At 38.8% G+C, this 23,015-nt stretch overlaps 2 long non-coding RNA genes across 2 annotated transcripts in view; one reads left to right on the top strand and one right to left on the bottom strand.

Moving 5' to 3' along the window:
- Positions 1-17,946, top strand: part of LOC112161321 — a 70,731-nt gene extending 52,785 nt beyond the window's left edge. The window contains exons 3-7 of the long non-coding RNA XR_002921851.2: positions 828-955; positions 2,405-2,600; positions 4,377-4,501; positions 8,763-8,978; positions 17,232-17,946. This is a non-coding gene — a long non-coding RNA (uncharacterized LOC112161321). The remainder of the gene's footprint in view (positions 1-827; positions 956-2,404; positions 2,601-4,376; positions 4,502-8,762; positions 8,979-17,231) is intronic.
- On the bottom strand, positions 16,280-16,783 carry LOC112161320. The gene is made up of 2 exons (XR_002921849.2): positions 16,612-16,783; positions 16,280-16,524 (listed from the first exon to the last, which is right to left on the bottom strand). It is a non-coding gene; the product is annotated as an uncharacterized LOC112161320 (long non-coding RNA).
- Positions 17,947-23,015: the final 5,069 nt, after the last annotated feature.

Here is a 23,015-nt window from a genome sequence, read left to right as displayed (position 1 = left end):
TTATCCACTGTTGGATAATGAAAGTTTTTGTTAATTGGAATCTGATATCTACTGTTTATTTAAAGCAATAAACCTCACATATGACTTTATTATGCTTTAAAGTGAACCTATTTTGCTTTTGTACAAATGCCAGCGGGTAAAACCTTATCTTCATATGTTCATTGATGTAGCTTTTAACTGTGTATAGTGACAGGACAGTTTAACCAACCTTAAACAATTTAGAATAAATTAAAATTATAATGTGGGACTGTTGGGTTGTTCTTTCTTTTTTTCTTTTTTTTTAATTAACCAAACCAAAAGAAAAAATAAATACATGAACCTGTAATCTTCAAAAAAAAAAAGTCAAAACATGATAAAACTTGATTCATAAATATTAGACAAAAGTAAAAAGAAAACTATTTTTAAAAAGTCTTTTTATTTTTATTTCAAAGAATATTTTTAAGGAATATGGCAAGAACGGATGTCTTTTTGATCGTTTACATGTTTTTCATGTTGCCGTACGCCGTACACTGATGAAGAATCTGTGTTCATTTGTTGTGACTTTAAGTTTACCTTTTTGATCCTTGCGTAAATACAGTATCTGTCTGAACCCACCTTCCACCGTACTGTGGTCTCACTGATAATCATCTGCCTCCATCAATCTTTCAGCTCCTGCTTGAGATAACCCCACTCCTGTGTTGACAAAGCAACGGCTCATTTATAAGGCCGAGGTCCCACCTTCCCAGCCCCTATGGACACTGAAATCTCTCCACCAAACAAAGCAATCATAAGCATGAATAGAGGTCTGCTGTGAAACTCTATCTAACGTGTCTTTACATTCTACACAGGTGACACATAGTCGCAGCCTTTTGAAGACGAGCGCTGAGCCGAGTGGGCACTCGGCAAGAAAAAAGGGAATCTATCATTTCACACTGGAAGGAAATCCAGCCTGGGCAACTATTGTCCTGAATAATAGGTAAGAGATGGTTAAACATATCATTTTGACACGCTGGGCGTTATGACACAGACAGTTTTACTGCTGTTAGGGGTGGAAGGAAGGAAGGAAACTCTGTCTTAAGTTACACATAGATCACAGAGAGATAAAGCTTGTCTGTTTCCATTATTTATCAGATTTTTGTCTCTTTACTCTCTGATTTCCTGGCTTTTAGGAAAATAGATGAATAAGGAAAAACAAATATTATCTTTAAAAAACATTTATATGTTTATTTACCATATTTTTTTTTTTATCTCCTTCTGTTTGGAGAGGTAAAAAAGAAAGAAGTTAGAGTGTGAGTGCTTCACTCCCCAAACCTGAAGACACCTGCCTGGTAATGCTTGATTTGAGATCTAAGCTTGAGCCAAAGACAGGGAAGCAAAAACAAAGATATGGATCTCTGTTAGCTCTTCCTCAAAGGCAGCTGCAACACAGAATGTGACACAGCAGCGCCCAAAACATAGATAACCTCCACCGTAATAGTCAATAGGTCATTGATTTAATAACAATCCTGACACTGAAGTCAATACAACCACTGTGATGTATTATTTGAAGTCCAAGACCCACTCTGATAAAATTATGTTTTTGCTGTTTTAACACCTTTTTTCTCACGACATAGATAAAGAAAATTAGGGTTAAAATTCCATTTATGAGTATTTCTTTATTAAAATTGTTTTAAATCAGGAGGTAACTGAGTTTGGAAAAGTTTGTAGCAGTGGCATATAGATGCAACATGTTCCGCTCAATTCTGATGCATCCACTTGCAGACAAATAGATCCAAAGAAGCATCCTCATCCAACCTCAAAGCCGTGCGGCTGGATTACTCCAGTGTGTTGCACCATATGAGGGGGCTTAAATTCAGCAGGAGAGTCTGAACAAAGGGATGATGGGAAATGAGGGCAGGCTTACTCCATACAACAGTCCTCCCCAAAACACATAAGGCAAATTTTAAATCAATTACTGCAGTTCTTTAGAAACTATGACCTAGAAAATGACACAGGTTTCTTGATTTTGGCTAAAAATGACATACCGGTAATCAAAATTTAAAAGACCACTGGGAATGCTTTTACAATTGACCAAAAATGATAGGGGTGGCATTTTAAAGAAAATCACATGTTTAAAGTACTTCTTATTCCTATTCTGGTGGGTGTTAAAAATGAACATTTTTAGTTAAATCAGTAATGGTGTAAACAGTTGAAATGGATTCTTATTTCCCTCAATTAAGAAAATCCAAGTGGAAGGTTGTATGCAAGCTCTTCAAAAGTTTTGTCGTTAGCTAAAACAAAAAAAAAATTCATGAAATCCTCATAAACATCTGTTTAATATAGCCTGAGAGTATATAAGTCATCTAGGATAATAAGGCCTCCGTATGTTCAAAGGCTTTCACCCATTTCAGCCGTATCATCTCTCTCTTTCTTGTCGCTGTGTCAGCCATCTGTTTTAAGACAATGCATGCTGCGAGGAGAGCAGCTCAGGACCGTTTTACGATTCTGAGGTGTGAGGACCACCCCTTCCCCCCCTGACCCTCTCCGCGTGTGTCTTCACCCAGTGTCCACCTGAGGTCCCAGGACAGCAGTTACGGAGGACGAATGCTCAGCTCTGCTCTGATGGCCACCTCTTCGTTAAGGTGCAACAGAAACAATCCCATTAAGTGGTGGATCGCCTTTCACACAGATTACTGAGCATCTGGCACTCCTGTTGGAGGCGGGGCGGGGGGACTGGGCTGCCTCTGCTGGCACACATTTGTAGAATCACAGGGCTGTACAAGCCAGTGGTGCTTGAATTCTGGAGAATAAGCTGTGAGATATAGGTGAAGAAACATCTGTTTTGTTCTTTTTGCTGTTATTCTACATACACACTGGGCATGAGACGCGTACTCTAAACAGGAGAACGTGCTTTAAGCATACAGTGTTCACAATGGATTGTCGCCACCTGATATTAGAGCATGTACCGTACTTGGAAGAGTCTTGGTGCAAAATCTTGTAAAAATCTCACTCTAGGCTTTTTCTTTCACATTTCTATTCCAATATATAAAATTAGTTATTCCTCTAACTATTCAGCCCCCCAAATTGAGAGTTATAGAGAAATGGTGCCTTCAAATTTTGACTTTACTAAGCCTTGATGATGTCATCAATAGTTGCCATCCATCTACGTTGCACGTAGCTGACAGCGCTCAGAAAATACATAACAACATTGGTTTTATAACAAAAGTCATAATTTACATTTAAATGTAAACTTCTTCAGAGCATACCCACATGAAGAGATGCATCCTCAGCGGCACAGTGTGATGCGGATGAAGGAGGCGGAGGGATACACATTCAACAGTCCTTAAGGCTACCCCTTTAAAAAATCAACTTTATGTAGGGAAAACAAATAGGGGTAGGGGAAAAATTCGGATTCGGCCTTGGAGTCAAATAATTCCATCTGGGCATAAACCAAATAATTATTTTTGTCTTCTGAGATCAATTTTCAAACATCTGGCACTTCTGTGTATTATACAGGATGCTACCCTTACGTCACTACCAAATTTAAGTCCCTGGGTATGTCAGGTACTAGTTCCCTACTGACTATATAGTGCACTATATAGTGTTTTTTGCCATTTTATAGAGCTGTCAAAATCTACATTTCCAAAATCGAGTGCACCAGAAATTACCCAGAAGTCTTTGCAAAAAACCATTGTGCATCGACGCTCACCACATTTGTAATATAGACCATATTGCATTGCAGTTGAACAATTTTTATAAAAAAACATGTTCGAAAGTAATTTTGTAATAACCCTCCAAATTTTCATCATCAGAAAACAGTGCAGTCACAAAAAGACTTGAAAAGTTTGTATCAATTAGATTTTCACTTTGTGAAATCTGTGATGTCATATCAGTGTTTAAAAAAAAGAAAGAAAAATAGTGAGCATTGTGTTCAAATTGCTATAAAATCCAGAACACCAGATAGTCCTGAACTATATAGTTTTTTAGTAGTTAGGGATCAGGGTGGAAAGTCAGACGTAGCACCTGATAAAGGTCAAAATTCAACACACAGTCAGTTGCAGCATATTTTGTATGTAGAGCCTGAAAATTAATCTAAAACTTGTGTAGTGATGTGTTAATGCAAGAAATTCAATCACAGAAGCCTGAAACATACATATATGGGCATTTACATAGAGTTTTCATTGGCAGTGGTTGCTTAAATGTGTGTTCCCAAGTCTGGTATGAAACCAATTTAGATAGCTCCTTATTTAATACAGGCAAACTATTCAAACCTCTTCCTCATTTACGCTTCATTCACAAACTGACACCATCAGCCTTGACAGCCCTACACTCAAACCAGCCTTTTTGTCTCCATGTCACATCCTAGTCTGGACTCTGATGTCGGTCACCTGTTTGTTCTCCTGCTTTCTTTCTACAAGCCTGTATCTTTCACCACGCTGCTGACTCTCCATACAGCTCGGCTCGTCAGGACGGTGTTGTGTTCTGGTCTCTCCAGGGCTCGGGGGCCAAAGTGATGCCGCCTCACGTTAACCCCGGGTGAAAGGTGAGAACTCTGAGAAAGAGCGTTCAGGTCTGCTAGAGAAGACCTGCATGCTCTGTTCTGCATGCTTGAGTTTGGGAGAGGGGTGACATGAGGGTGGAGAGGGGAGAAGAAAGGTGAGTACAAAAATGAAAGAAAAGTAGGGATAAATAGAAGACATCCCACTACTAAATGCTGAACAAAAGCAACTTCTTAAAACCAAGACACAATTCAAGTTCTTAAAATTTCTAAATAAAATGATTTGCAGATTACACGTGTTAACAATTGATAAATGTGGGTGAAGATTCTTGTCCAAATTAAAAGCAGACCTCTCAAATTTCACTCCAAGCAGATCCTGTCAAATCTGGGATCTTCTGCAGCATTTATTTCCTCAAAAGTTGCTACTTTTTTGTATTTTTAAAGGTTACTTTCTTTTACTTTCCACACCTTCAAGGCAAAAAGTCAACAACTGAATTAGAAAACTAGTTCATATTTATAAAGCATGGATACTAGGGCTGGATTGATAAAACCAATCTGAATCGATCTAAGCTTAACAGATCAATAATCAATCTATAAAAGAGTGGATTGATCCAATGCATAATGCTAAAGTCCGCCAACTTGATGCTAACGTATAATGGAATTTCCCATAAGACGGCTGATGCTAGCGCTCGGTCGACGTAAACATACATTGCTAACTAAAGGAACATCTTTATATATTCAAAGGCATAAATTTACAAACTCTTCTAAGTAAATACTTTTTAAAGTAACAACTTGTAGGCTTAAAAACATTATTTTTCCTCATTCTTTCTTTTCTGGAATAAAATGTAATGCTACAGCAGGATTGACACCTAGTGGCCAAACTGAAACGTCCTCCAGGAGAAGCAGAACAATTGTTGGAACATCTCTGTTTGAGAAACCATGTAACACTGTATGGTATTTACAATCTCATTATAATTCCATGAATACATTTTCTGCATGAACTGTATCAGATTTTTTTTTTTTTTAAATCTTCAAAAAAATATACATCACATTATTAATGTATTTCTAAACAAGTGTGTCTAATTGTGTAAACCAGGTAGCTTGAAATGTAATTGAATTGAATTGAGTGGAAAGAATTGGAAAAAACAAAATTGAATCCAATCAATCCAGACTCTGGTGAATTAAATTGAATCAATTCTGGAACTTATTGGCAACATAATGTAAATCAAACCACCACTGAGGGATACTTTCACTCCAAAGCAGTTTTTTTTTTGCTCTAGAGTTTTTAACTTTTGGATAATCTGTTTTGTTTGTCTGGCTTATTTGACCATGTTTTATAATTATAAATGAGCTGTAATGATGAGGTGAAAGGAACTCCAACTTATGAATGCTTGTTGAAGATGGTTTGGTATATTTTATTTCAGAATTCAGTCTGTTAGAGCATCGGAGCGTAAGAAGGATCCCAAAATTACTTAAATTGTCCCCAAAGCCTCTCCTCTTCCTGATCCTACAGTTGTGACAACATTATTTGTTCACAAATGACATGTATAAACATTACAGGGGACCTGTTTGTTGTTCTTTAGAAATACTGTTTCATCATTTTCTAAATGGAGATTTAATGTTCACGCCTTCCTAGGTTTCATACTTTTTTGTTTCATTTTTATTCATCGTTTTCTTTGTTTTCTTTATTGGAAACACACAGACACCTCATACATAATAAGTCTGGAGTAATACAGCAAGAGTGGCTGATCCAAGAAGTGGCACAACATAACTTACAGTAAATTACTTTACACTGCCATTGTAAATTCAAGTGGCGGTGAGACAGGTCAAGTTTCCCTGATATATCACGCTGTAGGCACACCGTTAGCTTGTTATTTGACACTTGTCCTTTCTGTCTGTCATGCAATAATGGAGGATAGAGCAGTCTTTTTTAGGTGGGGGTTGAATAAAGACCAAAGGATACCAACAAATAGTGAATAAAATAAAAAGTTGCCACCATGCTTCATGTCTGTCTTCACAACAAAACAGATGCGCTTTAATTTATGGCCACTTTCTGTGATTGGAGGAGAAAGCTCGGAATCGATCTGGGACCTCTCTCTTTCACCTGTTAAGAGCTTTCCTTATAATTGGCTGCTGCTTTGGTGGCCACTGCCAAAACTGCAGCCTCCGTTGTTACACAATAGTATGTTAAAGTATGTGTAAACTGTGCCTATTTTTCTTCTGCTATGACTATTGATTTTTAAATGAAGTATCAAAGAAAATCAATAATAATCAACAAATAGAAAGCAACACGGTGTAGTGTCAGATCCTGGGGCAGAGCTTAATCAATTTAGATGCCTGTCACAACATGGGGACAAAAGAGGAATATAAAAAATATATATATTGGAACCTGGTTTGAATAGACGATGAAGATTAGCCATTTATCTTTGGAGAAAATGAGGAAGAGGAGTGCAGGTCCGACCTGTTTATATCCTGGAATTAATACCTGTTTTTCCCAAGATTATGACAGAAAATTTTCCCACAGTTTTAGGTGATTTTTGTAAAAACGTTAATATTACTTCAGAGGAAAGATTGAGTTTCACTAAAGCAAAAGTCTGTCTGAATTTCTTAGAGAATCTTTAAGTGACCCGTATAGCCAGTCCTCTACCTGTCACCCCCTTTCCACACCTAGTCATCAGTCAGTGTCACACATCTTCTTCATTTCTACATACCTGAATACTGGACAAGTTGGTCCCACACTGTAGTAACCAGACCATAAATAAGTCATTCATAAAATTGTAATAGAGGAAGACACCCTGACCATGGGCTTAACAATGGGCCACTATCTTTTTGAGAAGTTTCCTCCAGCTTGCATTCATTGACAACTTTTTTCATCTTTTAGTAATCACTTGCAAGTCTGAGGCGTGCTGTCACATGCAGGTTACAAAGGGAGCATCGCTAGCATAATTGCTCCATGTTTTCTGCTCAATTATTTTCTGGCAAGAACCTGCTAAACTGAAAGAGATCAGGACTGATTAGGTCACTCGAGTTGTTTTATTTGTTGACCATTCGGTTAGCACAACTACTTTAGTAAAGCTGTTTTATGGAAATGTTTCTTACCCACAGTTCTGTGGAAATGGAAAGTATCTCTTTTTGCCATCTGCACCTGCAGCTCCGGCATAGCAACGGCTCGCATGAATCACAGGCAAAAAATAAGCCGTTGGGTTTGCGTAATCAGACGCCTTTTTTGAACTCAGATCAATGCTATGAAGATCTTTTTTGTAAGGGTGTGTGTAATACGGGCAAATAAACATTCACAGGAGATAAGATGAAATTACAAAACAACCCACAGCTGGTAGTGACAAACATTGTACTGATCCTGGAGTCACTTCCTATAAAGCTGATGGTGTGATACCAACTCCTGACTGACTTTAGGTTGGTGAGAAGACGTTCGTGTAGTTTTCACTAACAGATGTGACACATGGGATACATTGAGATGTAAAGGGGCCTTCCCATGATTTTTCCTTCAGAGTGAACTATATCCATATATATGATCATATATTACCTTTGGCACACTAAAAAACAAATGATGTATTAAATAGTTGTTTTTGTGAGTTTTTTCCTACCTGTAAAGGAAACGTCTCGATTCTTGAGGCTCCGCCTGCGGCTGCATGTGGGTGCCGCCCATCTCATGACATCATCCTGGAGCAGGCTGGGTCTGCGTTTCTCCAAAGAAAATTATCCAAACTTTTTCAAAGATGGATGTGCATGCACATATCTGCTGCTCTGCAGAAACTATGTCCCAGAAAACCACACGTTTTTGGGTTTTGGCTAAAAACAGCAAAATCATAATTTTAAGTCCACCGGAAAGGCTTTTAAAAAATATTAAATATGATTGGAGTGGGACTTTAAAGCTCCTTATCTAACATCTCCCTTGTATATTCTCTAAACCAACTTTAAGTAAAAGATTTGATGCTAAAAAAACAAACTCTAAGAACAGAATGTAGCTCGGTTTTAAAATTTGGCAACAGTGCAGGATGTCAGCTCAATGTTTCCTTGCTGTGGAATCATTCTGGTCTCTCCTGTTGGAGAGGAATGATGTAAAAGCCTTAAAAAGCAGCAGATTTTCTGCTGGAGGTTCTGGTGCAGGAGTCACTGTGGTCAATCGATGTGGTCAGTCGCTCGCTCAGCCCGTCTCCCCACAGGTGTCAGTCTACCAAGCTGAAATCTCTTCACCTCCACTCAGTGTGTATATAAAAGAGACAAAGTGGCTTTGCTCTGCCTTTCAGTGCAATGTCTAAGCGTGGTTGGTTTTGTGCTTTTGCAGGTTTGGGCTGCACTGTCCACCCCCACACCGCCCCCACCTTCAAACCCACCAGCCGCCCTGCCACCAGAACAGACTGCTGTGCCAGGCTTCCCTCCAGGCCACAGCGCTGCAAAAGTGACAACATAAGGTCCATTCTGTTCCCTGTCACTCACAGCCCCAGGCCCACTGTTAAATGGAAAAGGCTTTTAGAGGCAGTAAATGGAGGGAGGGAGCGAGGTGGGTCACAGTGGACATTTCAATGACTCTGAGTGTCTGTTAGTGTGCATTCACATGTTTTTAGGGCCTATGTGTGTGCATTTGCCTTGCACAGATGTGGTGTATGTTTATTTTATGTGTGTATCTGTAGCTTTAAAGAGCATGCACCCCAGGGAGTTTGAGAAACCAGGTAGAAGCGTGGTTGTGGCTGGATTATCCTTTATATTGAGATTTTGTGCACTTACATGTAAAACACAACACTGTAGTTTGACTTCATATTATCAATCAGATGTCTGGATTTAACCGTTTACTTTTACTTTCTCCAACTTCTGGAACTTCCTCAGTATTTGTACTGATGTTTTTTGATTTCCCACTAAAATATTCCTTTTTTTATGTAAAAAAAATAAGCAGTTTATATTGTCACTTCCTAAAAGACATTTTTTAATGAAAGCACTGTCCTAACAAATCTCAAGAAGGAGGTGAAAGCAAGGACGGTTTTGATTTATTAAATATCAGCTCTAATATTTATAACCACGACCTATTTAACTGGATCTGGTCTGGTATATTTATTTCCTGGGCAACCAATCCTCAGTTAACCTTGAGGAGCGGAAAGCTGTTGGTCAGAATACTCAATCAACACTTAATTGGGTAATCAGCACACACATTTTGCAAAGCCAGATAACCCAAAATGAGAAATAATCAGGACCACAAATGTCAAACTTAGTCTTGTGTTAGGGTCAGCATCGACCCTTTTTGTTTTTAAATGCATACAAGAATCACTTAAAATTAATGTATTCCATTAAGACTTTTTGAATTGTCAGGAACATCTTTTTCATTCTAAAATGCTCTGGTAGAAATTATGTCTTTACTGGTGCAGGGGTTGGTTTGGACACAGTTACATAAAATAACTTTTTAAAGCAATAATTAGAGCCCAAATTAAAATAACAAGTTTGTTTTGTTGGTTGTTTGTGCTTCGGTGTGTTTGGATTGAATTTCTATTTCTGACAAAAATATAGATTTATTTTTGAATGTGCCAAAACTTACCAATTACACGATAGAAGCCCCTAAAGTTTAAAAATGTAAAAATAGATCAAGCAAAATCGTTTCAGAGATGTGTTCTAAACCCCTCAGTAAAATTCAAGCAACACAATAACCTTTGTTTTATTTACATGATTTCTTTGAGGTTATTTTTTTTGTTTTGTTTTTATTGAAATCTAGAGGAATTACTAAATTTTAAGGACCCAGAGACCTACAGAAAAAATAATAAAACGTATATTTCCATGGATAAGGAAGCCTAACAAGATGAACAAGAGATGACAAAAAAATGGATAGGTTTTTGTTTTAAGTATTTTAAAGCTGATTTAAGACACGGGTCAAAATTGACCGTTAACACTGTAGAGAGCAGAAAGCTAACAAGTGAAAAGATTAATAGAAATCCAAAACACCTTTAAGCATCTTATAAGGAAAAAATTAGAATGCACAGAAATGATGTGAGCATCGATTTCAAGAAGGTACCTGCAAAATCGAAAGGATGTAAATAAGCATTTAAATTCTACCAATATTTTAATTAGTCCAATTAAACCAAATAAATAAAAAAAATCATTTTATTTGTCCCACAGTATTTCTTAACTCGAGCAGACAGGAGTGATGGATTGACTGCTGTGTTGTTGGGGGTGACTGTGATGATAGTCAGCTGACGGCTCTCACCTGTCACCACCGAGGCGGAGTGAGGGGACGGCTGGCGCTGGCCCAGTCTAAACAGGAGTCGGCTCTCACTGTCTGAACAAGCCTCCCGGAGACGGAGCTCATTACAAGAATTTATAGAGAAACAGACATTCAGATTTGACTGCGGCGTTCTCTCTGCTGAATTCATTTCTTCTGTTACACTGTGTTTTTGTCTTTCTGCAGTTTAAAGCGATTTACGCTCCAGTCTTTCAGCACGTTCACAGTACAGTGAAGCATTTCTTTTGTGGTTTTCTGTTATTAGAAGTAGAGAAGACAACTTAAATCACTTTCCTCAAATTGCATTGGATGGTATGTTGGAATTAGAGTAAACAACTTAATAGATGACTGTGTGAAAGCCGTCTGATGTTTCAAACCCGCTCACAGACACACTATCTTCCTCCTGGGCCGTGGGCTGATCTGCATTGTGAAAGCCTCGCTCCTGCTCTTGTGTGTGCGTGCATGGGTGTGTGTGTGTGCGTGTAAAGGAAGAGTGTGTGTGAGGGAGAGAGAGAGATGGCAGAGACAAACCATCTGCTTGGCTGGATCTGGGTGTGCGTGATTTTCTCGCTGCCTCTGTGGCTGCCCTGCAGATGTTTTGGTTGTTTTTAACGCTGCTTTGTTTTTGATTTTCCCTCATCTGTTTAGAGCTGGAGGGATTATCTCTCCTCCACTATGAGACATTTGAAGAAATGTAAGTGTTGTGCTATGCCCTTTCAATAAAAACGTACGAGTATTTCCAAATATATGATGTCAGAGTTTAAAAAAGAGTTTGCAGTGGCATATTACTGTAAAAATGGCTTTTTAAATTTTAAATTGAATCTGTTTTGCATTTGAATAATTTGAGTACAACTTGAAATATAATAAATTGACATTTTTAATTGAAACTTTTTATATGCTCAAGGAATTGCTGATATAGGTAGGGAATTGGATCCAAATTAAGATTTTTCCTTAAACAAGTAAAAAGAAAAAAAAAACTTGTGTTGCTTCCAACAGCCCTACAAAATGTTAGAAAAAGATGTAAAACTTTCCACACTTAACTTCTTTTTAGTAGAAACTGACAATATCGAGTAGCACTATTTGCTGCTAATGTAAAAAAAGACCATAAATGAAAAAAGGTTGGTCAAGAATATAGATAGTTAAGGCACTAGATAGCTAATTCTTTTGTAAATGTTCTGAAATATTCTGAACAATTTTCTCACATATCAATGTTGCAGTAATGACAACTGCAACATTGAAAACAAAAAAACTGGAAATTACATTCCTTAAAAAATATATCTTAATAAGCAAAAACTACATTTTTACTCCCTGTATTTTAACCCTCGTCCTGTGTTCTCTTGCTGTTATCATCCATGGTGTTAATGGGTCGGTTGTGACCCATGTTTTACATCAGCTTTAAAATACACTAAAAACAATGACCTATCATCAATTTTTTAGGAGCAAAATTCTATTTAAAAATTAAGTTGAAATTGAAATTAAGAGTGTTGACAAATTCAAAAAGTCTTGGTGGAATACATTAATTTTAAGACATTTTCTAATGCAATTCAAAATTAACTGGGTTGGTGACGACCCTAACACAAGACTAAGGTTATTAATCTTGTAAAAATAAGATTGGATTTTTCAGGAATTTCAGTTGAACAACAGATGATAATTACAACTTTTATTATAATAAGAACCCAGACTCAATTTTCCTTCAAGGAATATACCACAGAATATGGAGCTACATTGGGGCCAGTATTATTTTAAACCTAAATAATACAAATAGAAAAAATATTGGTGTTTGGCCCAAAAAAAAGGTAAATGTCCAAAACTTTTTGCTATTCTAAAATCAACTTAATTGTTTTCACCTTTATATTTTTTTCAGCATTTTTAAAACTCAAACTTTCAATTTCAAAACTTATTTTACAGTTTGAAATCTTTTTTCAACTTTCAACTCTTTTTTTAAAATAGTTTTGGCCCCGATTTAGCTCCATAACAGAACACATTTCTGATGTTCTTCTGTTTTGTCACCTTAGGTTCTTATGACTTAAGTAAATGAAACTGAATTATTTAGAATTGCAAAGGGAATGTTTTTGTGCACGGGTCTTAAATAGACAGAGATAAAACCAGCTGCTTAAACATTACATAGATCATAAGCATTCATGTCTAAAAAGGTTGTAATTGAAACTTGGGAGTTTTCCTAAATTCTCGCAGTTTCTCCAAACTTCAGCCATCTGTTCTTTGCCATCTGTCATTCAAGGAAATGAGTTTGACTGAAAGAATCTCCAGGAATCTGTTGGATCCAGTTTATCTTCCTTAGAGGCTCTTTACCGCAGTGTTAGTGGGATCTTAGTCTTATCTGCTGGTGCCCGGGCGAGGTTATCAGCCCTGGCCTCCCTCAGACACAAGGACCTCGGGCCTCACACAGAGGTTTTGGTGTTTGGAGTGCTTTTTCTTGAGATGGTAGGTTCCTGGAATGATCAAACAACTTCCACAAAACAAGGACATTCACATGTAGCGTTGCAAAATAAATCCATCACATATATTTAACATCGGTGTCAACCAGGTTTGTTTTCATTGAAATTTCTCCTACAGTAACTTGGCTCCATCCAGCCATGCAAGTACAAATTAGTCAATTGTTATTCTTGTCAAAGTCGGGGTAATAAGTCCACACTTGCTCCATGTGTTTTGAGTTGGCCTGAGTGGTGAGTGGGGCGGTTAGTGTTGACTCTCCTGGTGAAAAGTGGCCTTGATCCATCTCTGCGTGGTCACTTCCAGGTCAGGCTGTAGGCAGAGTCAGTGGCGGGCGTGGAGGGGGGGAAAGCAGGATATCAGAGACATGCCAAATAAACAAACCTGTCAGGCATAGCATGGCCCTCTGACCTCTTCTGTCCCATCTGTTTTCTTATCTACACCACTGCTAATACTGAGAACAAGTGACACCTCTCTGGCGAGCACTGACTGTTTTCCTTCCACTTATCCACAGCAGATACGGACTTGGTCGGGAATACCATTTTTGTGGGGCTTAAAAAGTCAGCAGAGAAAAATGTGTTTTTTGGAAAAATAAACAAACTTTATTGAGTTAACCATTTTAAAAATAAGAATTTAATACATAGCTTAAATGTGATTTCTTATTTTTCAGGTTTACTCAAAGACCCACCCCGATCATAATCTGATCTATTTTTTAAGCATTCTCAGTGGTATTTAAGTCATGATTAAGCTGTTTTTAAGCAAAATAAAAAAAAACCCTTTGTCAGTTTCTAGGACATAGTTTCTGCAGAGCAGTAGTAGTTCATTAGAAATATACTTCTGGCTTTTGGGCAAGACTGTTGGTGCAAGACAACCCCGTGCCCCCTTCCCATCACCCATGGCAAAGCATTCTGCTTACACGCTCTTCCGCTAGCTTACAGCCCCTCACACCCCCAATCTAACAAGAAAAGTAGCGAGCAATATCTGAGCTGTCACACACAGGCAGACGCCTGGTTCCATGTGCAGTAGGTCTATTAGCACAGCTAAAAGTCCATAAAGCTAAACCAGGGTTGGGCAGGCAGAGGTCAGGTGCTGGCTTAGCAATATCAGAGAGGCAGGTAAGGTTCGGAGTCCAGGCATTGGTCGAGGGCAGAGACAGAGTCGGGCGAGAATCAGGATCAGGAGCATAAGAAGACAGGTCAGGGTATAACGCTCAGTATGCAGGAAAGTGGCACAAACAATACTTCGTACAGATCGGGGTTCTGTGTGCTGCTTAAGACTTACGTGGGTGATTGTCAAATGAGAGTCAAGTGAGCGGCATATGGGGGAGATGTAGTGCGTTAGTATACGGGAGAAGGCGGGGACAGAGCTTTTTTCTCCTGACAGGAGCTATTCAGCCATAAAGTTTTGAGCCAGCTCAGAGGAGGGAAACAAAAATGAATGCAGATCTATTTGTCTAAAACTGCATGCATCAGGGAGCTTGTGCATTTTTTCATCTGCTTCTGATTCATAAATACTCAGAAATGCAATTTTAAGCTCAGTTTTCTTAAGACCAATGAGGCAAATTGAATTTGTGATATTGGGCTATATAAATAAAATTGAATTGAATTGAATTGAAGACGTGTCCTTCATCATGAGAAAAATGCCTCAAGAACATGTTAATGGCACCAAAAAACAATATTTCCATTGAAGTGAGTCTTATTACAAAGGGTAAGCACACAAAAAGTAATTTTTGGTTAATCTAACACTGAAGTTTAGGAAATCTCCTTTATGTCAAAAAGAAGAAAATCAACAGCTGAGCAAATGCGACAACTAGTGTCACCCAAAACTAGTTAGTTAGGGATCAAAGACTGAATGATATGTTGTACCATTAAAGTGAATTTTGGGATAAGTGAATTGTTGCATCCCTGATTAATATCAGGAAAGTCTCAAACAAGTGTTGCACTAATTTTAAGAATTTAGTATTTCTTGTTTTACTACAGTTCCACTGGGCTTGAGTGTTTACTATTTCTTGCTTGTAGGTAAAGAGAAAAAAATATTTTTCCTTTTTTTTTTTTTAATACACAAATCATACATCAAACTGAAACAAAATTGTGACCCAAAAATCAGGAGAAAGTGAATCATTGGATCCCTGGTTACTACTGCTCTAGTTCGTCTTTAAGGTTAGAAGAGGATGTTTTAGGTGCAAAAGCTTTTCACCCTCCACCCTTTTTCCCAGCTGTTCCCTCACACTCATGTGGCCCTATAGTAATGCTGCACAGAGAGGGGCGGAGCATATTGGTTGTTGATGGTGCCAGTCATTGAAGGGGACAGGAGAAGAAGCCTTTTAATGAATCCCTCCTGGGACCAAAGATTGGAGGGTGGAGCAGAGAGACAAACTCACAACAGGAGCAAAGGTACCGGAGGCGGAGTTTCCATGCTTGAGATGGACGTTGTAGTGGTGGCGACGGAGATGTGGGGAGAGCTCTAACAAGCTGTCACCCTGTAAGGACAGTCTGCTCCAGTAAATCACATCTGCCAGTGGGCACAAGGGCCGAGCCTGAGGGCTGTAGAGTCAAAGGTCAGAGCGCAGCCCCGCAGAACACCCAGATCACATATCAACCCTAGTCAATAAAGCGGCTGCTGTCACTGTTACAGACACCGACTGTACTGTTTCTTTTTCGATAGACTCCACAGTAGAATGACGTCCTTGTGATCTACAGTATATGTGTCTCTCTTTTCAGTCAGAGGAGCTCTGGATCCAATTTCAAAATAAAATCTGGATGTGAGATAAAGTTCTCTAACGACTTTTTAGACTTGATTTGCCACTGCTGGGTAACTCTATTTTTTATTTATATATTTATTATTAATATCTGTTATGTTCTAAAACATACTCAAACGTAAAACAGAAACAATATTTTAGTTCAATTCTGTATTTTAAAGTCTAAGAATTCTTGAAACTGGACAAAAATATATTAAAATTGATTTGTTCTTTTTTTTCTATGCAAAATGTATATGAAGTATCTTGTAAACTATCATTTTTTAACTATAGATGTATTTTTTTATTATTAATTTATTCACCTACATTTTATTTTTAGAGAGGATGTCATGACTACAGAACACGTAGCGACCCAGACGCTGGAACCCGGAAGAAACACAGCAGAGGTCTAGCGTGGAAGGCAATAATTTTAATAATGTGGTGAGAAGGTTGGGTCCTGAACAGGACAGGAAGCAGGCTCCGAGCAGGAGGCAGAGGTTGGAGGCGTAGTAGGCGATCTTGTCCTCCAAGAGGGAGATGGCCGTCTTGGACGCAGGAACGTGAAGCAGAGGCAGAGGCTCGTGGTGTGACCGTGGAAGGAGACCCGACTGGAGATCCGGAAGTGGGGAAAAACATGCAACCACTCGAGGTAGGAGATTCCTGAGAGAGAGTGAGAGAGGTATTTAGACAGAGTCTCGGCAAAAACGTGGCAAGACTGTGGCGTAGACGAGGTGGTCGAATATGCACCATCAGGGGCAACGGACTGGCGGGGAATGAAGGTCCTGGAGCTCCTTAAGTAGGCAGGTGAGGAGACGAGATGAGTGGTTGCAGCTGGGGATGATCAGCAGCCAGGTGGAGAGGAGGGGAGAGTGGAGAGGGGGAGGAGACTGACAGAGGCACCATGACAGAGGATAAGCATCCAAGTGCATAAAACCTGAAAATACAAGCCTACAAAGCCAGTACAAATTTGGTAAAATATGACATTTTTCATCTGCTTCTTTTGCTTATTTCTCAATTGATCAAAGCTTGTTTTATTTATCTCTGAGCTGCCACAGACACATGGCAGCAGAGGGTCCACAGAGCTGCAGTATGCATGATGATCCTGGCAGAAATAGTGTGTGCGTTTGTGAATTCTAGGCTGAGAATTGCCATTTCACTTGTCACAAAAATAAAGTCATGTTGAGGGAAAAAAAAAGTTGACTCCACACCAAAGTGTAATAAACACAGTCTCCCGCTGTGCATATGTAACTCTGACAAATCCGTCAAACAGTGCTCGCTGTTCTCCTGACTCAGCGTATCTCATTTCCTGGAGACGCTTTAATTTCAGTTTTTTAAAGATTATCTGATCTTTTCCTCTTTTTTTGCAGAAATGTCCAAGGAATGCAGCCAGCATGCCTTATTCTCCAACCCCACACAACCATGGCCCACCCTGCCTCTCCCACCCTCCCCTGTTTTTCCCCGTCTACAAGTTTGGCAAAGCCCATGACCTCCCAGTGCAGCTCCCTTGGTGACCCATAATGGTTTATTTTGTGTCAAATCGCATTTTAGTTTCACTCTCCTCAGATTTCCAGGACAAAGTTAGCAGTTGTGCAACTCAAGCCTGTCATGAGCTCAGATGTTTACAATGCCTGCATGCCATTGTTTGTGACACCTTTCAAATAAAAGGTAGCCAAGACGGACAGTGTTTACAGGATGCTGCAAGCTGCCATGGAGGTGGTTGTTAGTTGTGTCCACTGGGATGGTGTTTGGAGGCTAATTTGATGCTTTTTGAGGTTACCCCTGCCTCCTGTCTGCGGCTCTGAGGTCCCTGCTTTGACGCTTCATGGTCACCCCATGCATTGTGCATAATACTTTTGAAAGCTTTGGCGTAATTGGTGGTGGCCTTCTGTGTTGTACCCAAACAACACTGTCACTTTTTCAAAATTATTTTGGGACTGACTTGATGGAAGCCGAAAATTTTGGGTGTGAAAAACTGATCAAATCAAAACGTTTTTCTTTACTGATTCTAGAGTTCATTACAGAGCCTGAGTATTAACTCGTTGATGCCGGAATTTATTTTCAACAATAAAAAAAATAAAAAAATTCAATTGTATTTTTGTGCCTGAAAGGGCCTGTGTCATGCAAAAGCAACTTCTTTTTTATTTTTTGCTTAAAAGTGTTAAACAACCCCAGTTGGTATTTTGATCCATGCACACATCTATGGCCATTCCTGTAAAACCGTGTTCTCTAAACACCAGCCCCTTCCAATCCATGAAAAGGAGCGGGTTCTCACAATGTGAGAACAACTTAATTCCAGAAGGAGTCTTCATTGGCAGCTCCGCCCCCAGGCTCACACCCACTTAGAACTAAGAGAACTAACTATGGTTGGCAAAACCTTTCATTTTAAATGCACAATTTGCACATCCATCTTTGCAAAAGTTCAGATGTTGTCTTTTTTTATGTAGATGAAATGCAGACACAGTGCCAAGGTCGGCTCCAGGTTGACGTCTTGAAATGGACAGCACCCACATGGAGTGAAAGGCGTTGCCTCAGAATGAGTTGTCTTACTTCTGGTAAAAAGAGCTCACGAAAATAACTCATATTTCATTGAAAAAAATGTTTTTTAGTGTGACAAAGGTAATATATTATCATATATATGGATAAAGCTAATTCTGAAAGGCTTAATGATATAGGCCCTTTAAAATGACATTCAGAAAAGACACTTTGTGTTATGTAAAACTGACTGAGATAAAAAAAGATAAAAACAACAACAAAAAAAAACTTTTGCTTCATATAAGAATGACTGAAAACTTTTCAAGTTTGTTTATTAGATGTGGCTCCCCTTCTGGCTGCAATTTGGTGACATTTTTGTTGTCTTGTTGGGCCTTTCATAATATTTAACTGTTGATGTAAATGTTTAGGTTGAACACAGTGACACATGAACCTTTTTTATGAATGGATGGTGAGTAAAACCAGTTGAATGGAACGCTTCAGGGCAGATGGAATAGACACTTGCTTGGAAATGCCACAAATGTGTGTAACGATTTTCCAGTTTTCATCAGTGTACATGTGTGTGTTTTTGCCCAGTGTTCTGTGACAGCAGCGAGCCACAACTCCCCCTGCTAGCTGTTCTCCATCTGTTGATGAGACCCTCAAGTAGGATAGTCTTCTTGACCTCCTCCTTCATCCTTTCTGCTCTCACGTTTCTTTCTCCTCTATCTTCTCTTACTCCTCTAGATTCTCCACCTTCAATGTCAGCTAATTAGTGTGTGTTTGGTGGAGGGGGGCGCAGTAAAAAAGACCTCATCTAGCCCACCCACTAACCTCACCCCACCTTTTTAGAGCCTTTATTTTTAACTATTAGCCCTGCTTTGGTCTTTTGATTACTGCCAGGAACACTGGGACACAAAGAGCTAATCTCGGGGTATAACGGGCTGAGCTGTGTCACTCACCTTTGGGTCGCTGCTTTTCCCATCCCACCCTGCCTACGGCTGTTGTTTGTCTTTGGTCTGCTGCTCAAGAACAAACCTCTAATCTAGTTGCTGATCACTGAGGCAAATGGTTGCGTCTGAATCTTTCCTTTGACTTTTAGCGGAGAAGAGATAGTCTGATGGAAAATCTGCCACTGTTTTAGGCTTTACAAGTTCATGAATAAGAAAGCTATGAAAAAATTTTACTTTTTCTTTAACGTTCTTCTGCTTTTCTTTCTATCGGATGAGCCTGATTTATTTGGTGTTGTTACTCACACTTTACACAATGGAGGAATTAAATTATTTTTTTTGTTTTACGTTCAACAATCTCATCAGCGGTCAGAAAGAAGCAAAAAATCTAACGTGAACTGCTGATGACAAAGCAATGATAAATGTCTTGTCAGTCCTGTCCAAATCAGTGAAATATGGATTTTATGAAACAATGCTACATTTTTTACTGTTTTTCTCCTAAATGTGTCCAGAGATGCAAAGTGTTGAAACCAAAAAGTTGGCCTGATTTATGTATAGGTATGTATACATGTCTATATGACTGATGTGCTTTGAGAGTGACAAATATCCACATGAAGCGTAAGCTGACACCCGCGTATATACAGAGAAATGCCTTGGAGAGGCGCGCAGGAGGCTGCAGCAGACTGCAAACATTCACCGTCTGCGCATTTCTGAAAAACATAGTTTTAAAAAGGATTACAGTTTATTAATACGCAAATTCAAATAATATTCTAAATGTAAATATTTGTGCAAAATATCTGTCTGTATTTTTCTTTTTTAGTTTTTTGTTGAAACACTTCACCTTCCTTAAATCCTGGAATAAACTGCACTTTCCCACTTGGACCTTTTTAGTTTGTCGAGGTTTGGGAGCATGTGCCGGAGCTTGTGCTGCTATGTGTTTGTCTTTACACCTTTCTGTGTGGCTGTGCGTGGAGGAGGAATGAATGTTGGCCGTTGAGCTTAAGCAGGAATAGTTTGGGGATCACTTTGCTCCACAGAGGAGGATTGAGAGGCGGAAAGAAGGGGAGCAAGAGAGGGAGGCGAAAGAAAGGTGGAGAATGTGGCCAGATGAGGGTGGGCTGGGCGAGGTGGGGGGGGATTCTGGGTAAATCTTTGCTCCCTGAGAATAATTCGATCCCCTGACTTGGCTGGCTGTTCCTGACTGTGTCTTGTTCTGTCCGTCGCCGAACAATGCAGTCGGAGTAACGTTACAGGTCGGAGGGGAACACTGATTCTCCAGACAGGTACTCACTGCCCTACAACCCCTCACAAACACACACACAGTCCAGCTCTTTTCTCTCAAGCTAACATTCACCCCTGGATGGTCTTTCCTTCCCCTCCCCTCCGTCTCCCCTGTTCTTATTGTATTTCTCTCCTTTTCTCACCCCTCAGTCTCCTGTGGACTCAAGAGACAGGTAGTTCCCTCTGACCCTACCTCCAACTCTGCCACCCATCCGCTCCCTTTTTCCTTACACAGCCCCATGTGCATTCCTTTGTAGCGCTTCAGTTTTAAGCACCAGAGGCCTGACCCCTCTAAACACTCCATTCATAACGCATTGTTCGCCCTGTGCCTTTGTTTAATGCTCTGACCCTTGTCAGACCTTTTCACAAGAGGGTTCTTTATTGCACAATGTGTGTTTGTTTAAACAATTCCCCCCAAAACCGATATAGCATGTCCTAACTAATAACTTTTTTCTTTGCATAAATTATTCTAACTATAGCAACTCTCCATCCAAGCATGAATGATGCAAATAAAGAAAACAACTAGCAAGTGTGTCAAATTGGGTTTTAAAGACCCACTCCAGTGAAATGTTTAACATGTTCTTGATGCATTTTTCTCATGATGGATGACAAATGCATATAAAGATAAGATTAAAACTGTGTTTCTCAGTATTTTCTATTCAAATTGTGAATCAGGAGCAGACAATAAAGGCAGTTTGAAAAAGTTTGTAGTTTTTACGTAAAATCTACAATCGTCAAGCTACAAGCTCCCTGCTCCACTCCATTCTGACGCATTCACCAGCAGACAAATAGATCCATGTACGTCTTCGTTTTCCTCATCTGAGCTGGAATCTGGCTCAAAACTGTACAGCTGGATAGCTTCAAAATCGCTCACCTTTTTTGTTGCGCCAGTGATATTAGGTTGGGAGTACTGGGACCACTTCTAAATTAGATCAAAAGACAATTGGAGCGAGACCAGGTTTTGGTTTGTCAGTTTTTGCATCATCTCTATTGTCATGATTTATGCCCTTGATTTTTAAAGGAATAGACATGGCGGTTGTCTTTTTTTTTTTTTGGTTATATAAGTGAATATTGTTAAAGAAATAATAATAATTAATTGTCTAATTTATAATTTATTTGTGATCCCAATCCATCTAGGAGGGTTATATCAGTTTAAAATGGAGAATCACTGACAAAAGCTTAACAGTCTGATGTCTAAGCACGGAGCAATACATTTGGAGTACTTTAATGCGACCTATTATTTAATACATAAGCTAACATACTCTGAATGAATATCTGGATACAGTGATAAATGAGTGGTTGGATGTTCAATATGAATTAATAGGACGTAAAAATTGAATTCAAATGCAACTTTTAAAATGCATGACACATCATTGACATTGTAACTTTCCTCTTTTTCATAAAACTGCTTTTCTTTTTATGTCATGTTGTGCAAATCGAATTAGATCATCAAATAAATTGAGTCTTTTACGTTTACAGCAACAAATACATTTTCCTATTTTTCCAATCTCCTGTTTTTTGTCTCTTTAAGCTCAGAAAGTCCATTAGTATCATTTCTCATTAACCTCTGATTCCGAATCTGTGTGGCCATGTTACTTTTTTCTTTCTACAAAAACACAATCATTTCCCAGCGCTAAGAGCCTTTAATGGACTGGAATGGGCACTCTGAGGCTCATTAGCATTAGCCAGTTTCCTACTCGCCGTTAATGGAGAAATGCTCTTAATATTTATAATGCTTTTACTGAGGGAGACGATCAATATCATAATCTACGCGATTGTGGAATATGAAGCAAGGTATTTTTGTTTGCATTAGGCGGGAAGTATTGGTTTGAGCTGCAAAGCAAGAAAACACTTTGATACGGGTGTGGTGGCGGTTCACAGAGGAAGGAATGACTCGTAATGCAATAGGAAGTGCAGTAAAGTGATTTTGTTTATGTATCTGAGGACCACGTTAATGAGTCAGCAGATCTGCTGGGGTCAGTTTTGAAACTTTTTAGCCATGTCTAGCACATTTATGCTTTTTTTTATTTACTTTTTAAAAATGTTTAGGTTGTTACAATAACTTTAAAAGATCTAAATATACAGAAAGCATAAAATAATACATTGTGGACAGCGATTTTCTTATAGCTGAAAAATGTTGCTGCCATTGATGAAATTCAAAAAAGTTAGATTTTGAAGTTGTTTGTTAAAGTATGAATATGTTGAAATGGTTTGATAGTAAATTTCACTCAAATGAGGAGAAAAAGACAAATATTTGTTCTTCATTTAAAAAAAAATAACAATTTTCCTGATACTTAGCATCTGTAATTCTTTTAAGTTAAAAGTTTTTGAGGATTACGTGGGCAAACTAACACAAAGAAGTCAAATGTTGCAGAAAATTGCAAAATCAAAGATTAATTCTAAACATTTCTAACAAAGTGCTAAGAACCAAAAATGGACAGAATAATTTAG

The sequence above is a fragment of the Oryzias melastigma genome, linkage group LG3, assembly GCF_002922805.2.
Source record: "Oryzias melastigma strain HK-1 linkage group LG3, ASM292280v2, whole genome shotgun sequence".
NCBI classification, from domain to species: Eukaryota; Metazoa; Chordata; class Actinopteri; order Beloniformes; family Adrianichthyidae; genus Oryzias; species Oryzias melastigma.
Note: the sequence above shows the minus strand (reverse complement) of the source record. Positions and strands in the feature narration are given on the sequence as shown.